General features: G+C 45.4%; 1 long non-coding RNA gene across 1 annotated transcript; it reads right to left on the bottom strand.

Moving 5' to 3' along the window:
- Positions 1-2,688: 2,688 nt before the first annotated feature.
- LOC131905721 (uncharacterized) lies at positions 2,689-4,621 on the bottom strand. Its single transcript, XR_009378027.1, has 2 exons — positions 4,169-4,621; positions 2,689-2,760 (listed from the first exon to the last, which is right to left on the bottom strand). It is a non-coding gene; the product is annotated as an uncharacterized LOC131905721 (long non-coding RNA).
- Between the last annotated feature and the right edge of the window lie 395 nt (positions 4,622-5,016).

Below are 5,016 nucleotides of genomic sequence, written 5' to 3'. Positions count from 1 at the left end.
TCTGCTAAACACACACTCAAACACCAAGAAATAAACTTACTTGGGTGTGCCTTTAACAGTGTCCTAGTGAGTCCTGATGTCACCTGGAGAAGTAGTGAGGAGAAGCTGACAGACATTTTGATCCTGCTGCCTCATTTAGGTTACTCTTGACTCCTTATCATGCAAATACATAGCGTGAAAGGGAGTCATGGTGTTTTCAGCCAGGGCCCCAGTGAGATCTGCGTAAAAGTCACAGAGAATATTTTCATTCCAGAGATTGAACAGTCGGTTAGAATTCATTAGAAATAACTTCAGGTGTGTTTTCTCTGGCTGACATAATGAATAAATAAATATGGTTGTCTTTTCCCATTTCTTTGGCAAGGTTAGGTTTATAGAACTTTAACATTTTTATATAGGTCTCAAAAACTCAGAACCAGTTTTCTTTGTATCATGTTGCTATAATCAGGAAAAGTCCAGATAAACAATGTGAGGGATTTTGGAAGGAAATAAAATGTTTTTCTTTCCTGAAAACTACCTGATTCCTTTTTTGTTTGTCTTATTTTGAGACAAGGTCTCACCATGTAGCCCTGACTGGCCTGGAACTCACTATGTAGACCAGGCTGGCTTTGAACTCACAGAGATCCACCTACTTCTGCCTCCTGACCGTTGGGATTAAAGATGTGTATCACCAGGATTAAAGATGTGTATCACCAGGCCCAACAGCAACTTGATTCTTTCTCTCCCTTCTTGTGTATATGCTCCCCCCCCCTCCCTCTCTCTCTCCAGGTCTTGTGTAGCCCTGGCTAGCCTCCAATTCTCTGCAGAAGAAGCTGGCTTTGAACTCCCAATCCTCCTGTTTCCATTTCTTTTAAATCATTATTTATTTATTTATTTATTTATTTATTTAGTGTGTGTGTGTGTGTGTGTGTGTGTGTGTGTGTATGAATGTTTGTGAACTGCTTGCAGTGCCCTCAGGAAGACAGAAGAGGCCATCGCTCCTCTGGGACTGTGGAGCTACAGATGGCTGGGAGCAGTCAGGTGGGTGCTGGGAAATGGATCCAAAGCAGCCATCACTCTTAACCACGGAGCCTTTGCCTCAACACCTCCAAATCCCATTCCTCTTCTTCCTCCTCTCCACCTCCTCACCCACCTCCCACTTAGGTTTTTAGTTTTTTGAGACAGTGTCTTATTATATAGCTCAGGCTGTACTGGAACTCACGATGTAACTAAAACTGGCCTCAAACTTGGAGTGATCCTCCTGCCTCTGCCTCCCCAGTGGTGAGATTACAGGCGTATATCATAATGCTGGACTCACCACCCGCTTCTTTCCCTGTCTTCCTGCTTCCTGCAGTGGGAGAAAGGGTAACTCTTGCAAGTTTTGCTATACATGCTTGATTTTTCTAGGGCAGTTAGCCTTCTTAATGCTGTGACCTTTTAATTACAGTTCCTCAGGTTGAGGTGACCCCCAACCATACACTTATTTTCGTTGCTACTTTATAACTGTGATTTTGTTATGAATATATTATGTTATGTAAATATCTGATACGCAGGATATCTAATATGCAACCTCCCCGCAAAAGGGTCCTTCAACCCCCAGAGGGGTCTCGAACCGCTGCTTTAGGGGATTCTTGGGACCATTATGAGGGTTTGGTTGTAGGGGATATTGAACACCTATAAAAGATCTGAGTAATTTATTAAGTCTGCAGATTTCTAGGCAAGCATGTGACTAAGAATCCAAAGGACCACTGGATTATGGCTGGAACCCTTTGGGGAGCGTGACTTTTCTAAACCCATGTTTTATGTCATTAGAGAGGCATGATGGTCTTTTGTTTCCAGGGTGGCTTTGAACAGCAGACAGCCCCGGTCTCCCGCAGCAAAAGACTCAGCCCAAACAACCGACTAAAACCGTCGCTGGCTGCGCGCTGCTGCGGGTCACTCCCATTTGCGGCAGCTGCTGGTGTTTTCAGCCCTGCTGGGTCTCTGAAGAGGCAAATCGCACATCTTGCTGCGCACGGCCTACCTTTGTGCAGCCGTTCGCTCCTCTATAAAATGTTCTGCGTGCACAAAAGCCGCGGCTGAGCGGGGACAGCTCCGGGCGCTGAGTCCCGGGAGCCTGCGCTTTCTCCAGCGGGACCACGCGGCTGACCCTGCCTAAGAAACTAATGGAGCGTCCCTAAGAGCCCCAAACTCCAGCCCGGCTCGTCGCAGCGTGCTCCCCACCCTCCAGACCCCCAGGTGAGACTAAAACCCGCAAACCCAGAGGCTAGCAGGCAGCCTCGGCCGCCTGCGGATAATCCCGGAATTCCACCTGCATTTGAGTCTGTTTTGTTTTGTGGAAAGAAATGTCAGACCGTTTTTTCTTTTTCTTTGTTTTCTTGCACTTTCTTTTCTGGGGGTGACGTCGAACATTTCCTCTGGGATCGAATGCAAAAAGTCAGATAGATTTTTTTTTTTTTTAAATTTGCAAACGACCTGGTTTTAATGTAGAGTACGAGATCTCCGAACTGCCTTTTACCAACCGGATTACCCCTGCAAGGCTTCAAACTGCTGCGGAAGAATGGTGGCTGAAAGCCCGTGGCGCGCTGCGATGCTGCAATTTGTGGGTGTCTGTTTCCGCTTTTATATTCAAATATATTTCCCTGGAAGAATTTTTAATTGGAGATTTCGCCTTAAGATGCTCAGATAAATCAGACAGGGAGCCAAACCGAGTTATTTCACTTCGTAACTAACCTTTATTTCAGTTCTTTCTTTTTCTCCCCGCGGTTCTTGCCCCGAAGCGATCTGTAAAGCGAACATACTCTGATACAGTTTGAAAAGTGCATTTTGTACTTGGCTCTTTCTTTGATCGAATTAATCTGGGCCTTTTTGTAGTTCTAAATGAGGCCTATGGGCTGACAATGTAGCTGTTTAAAAGGGATTTTAGGGGATAATAGCCAATGCAAATAGTGCCATGAGAATGGCAAGCTGCTTTCGTACTTTCAATCACATAATAACAGCAAAGAAAGCTTTTAAAATGAATTGAAATTTTGTGGCATGCCATCTGGGATTATTTGGGGAAACAGTTTTGAATACTGCAGTTGGGCCGAAGAATGGAGGTAGGGACTGCCCCTAAGCTGACATGTTTCAGATGGCAACCTTATGCTAACGGGTACAAAGTTGGCTAGCTTTCCCCCCCTTCTCTTATTTTCTTTCTCTCGGATTATCTGCAAAAATTCTCTTTGATTGCTGGTATTTGGGTCTGAAAAACTTTTCTATTGTTGAAGAATTCAATTCAACCCCTGCAGCTGCTGATCCCCTTATTGTCCCCTCGTTATGTGTACGAGTCTCAGATGAATGTAGCCAAGCCTTTTAGTGCCTTAATAGGTGTCTACATAAAGGTCATTTCTTCTGCCGTACTTGTTTTAACAAAAGTTTATACACAAACAAAAACCACAGCTAAAACATTCACATTAAGCAGTCTCCTCCTGATGCACATTGCAAAAACCGCCTGGAACTATAGTCAAGGCACAAAAAATTTAATTTTTTTTTGTGTGCATGTATGTGTGTGTGTGATGCTGTAAAACAGAACATAGTTCAAGCAGTTTCACCAAGGGCAAAATATTGTTTGTGCAGTTTCTAGCTGAGGTCGTCTGCTCTGATGCTAGCAAGCGTTTTCGACTGTACTCAGGTGAAAGTGGAGGGCAGAGCAGGGCTCGGGCGGAATTTCTTGGGTTTTCCCTTATGCCTGATGGCTAGCCTGGTTTGGGAGTTGTATGTGGATGACTGCTATCCACGGGTGATCATCTCTGCGGGAAAGGATACATCAGCAATACCAGAAATGAGACAAATGCAAAGAATTGTTCCCTTATAGGTGTAAGGACCACAACCCTCCCTTTTCATCTCCGAACCGCAAGAAGTTTCTTTTAGAAATAAAGAGCTGCCAGTTGGAAATTCGAGTGAGGGTGCCAGTGTATGAACTAAAACGTCAGGCGGGAGCAAGCCCGGGCTTCTAAGGGACCTTAGTGCTGAGAGGGGATGGCCCAGCACAGACCACGTCATGTGGGAATCCCCGAACTCTGGCCACGTGAGGGTGGGAGTGAGGAGACCCACCCCCAAGGCCTCCTGGGAGCAACTCTGGGGAGCTTGCCTCAGATGGTAGCTAACTCAGAGCCTGCCACCTTTCAGTCTGTCACAGGATGATATCTAGTACCTGTTCTTGGCCCTGCCCCCAGCCAGCCCTTCAGGGATAAAAACAGACAGTCTGTGGTGCCTATGGGTTGTCCTCCTGTGCTGTGTGGGTTCGATTGCTCATGTATCAGCTTAGAGTGGAGAGGTAAGGAGTCAAGTCCTAAGACGCCTTGGAGGCTTAGGACTGAAGAGCTCCTGCTTTGGCCTCGGTGTGTGGCTCTACTCCTTCCGCCTCTTTCATGGAAAGCGGCTCTCTGCTTCTCTCACTTCTCCTGCCATGGCTTCTTGACAGCTGGGCTGCGCAACTGCTTCTCAAACTTTAACGACCAAATGGCGACCTGGAGATCTTGTTGCTGTGTACATTTTGAGTCATCCAGTCTGGAATGAGGCCTGGAAATCCCACACATCGAACAAGCTTCCTCTTCAGGTCGCTGCTGTTAGGAGCTCTAGGTTCTAGATCACCTGGGGATGGGGTATAGCTCTGTAAAAGGATGAGGTAAGAATGCCCATTGATGAAAGGAGGTACTGTGTCAGTCTCTGAATTCCAAAAGCTTGGCAGATTAGAAAGGGCTTGGGGGCAGCCCTAGTTTATCTTATTACTTGCTTTGATTCTTTAATTTCAAGCAAGAGAGACAAAGAGAATATTTGGTCCCAATTGTTGATCTTTTCTCTTTTATTCACTCATTTTGTATATATATATATATATACAATCTGTTTTGTGTATGTGTATGTACATCTTTGTGTGTGTGTGTGTGTGTGTGTGTGTGTGTGTGTACACTTGAATGTGTTGAGTAGAGGCCATAGGTTGACATTAGATGTCTTCCTCAATGGCCTTTCACCTTATTGGTTTGATATAGACTCTATTATTGA

This window comes from Peromyscus eremicus, chromosome 3, assembly GCF_949786415.1.
Source record: "Peromyscus eremicus chromosome 3, PerEre_H2_v1, whole genome shotgun sequence".
In the NCBI taxonomy this organism is placed as follows: Eukaryota; Metazoa; Chordata; class Mammalia; order Rodentia; family Cricetidae; genus Peromyscus; species Peromyscus eremicus.
The sequence above is the reverse complement of the archived record's forward strand: the minus strand, read 5'-3'. Positions and strand labels throughout refer to the sequence as shown.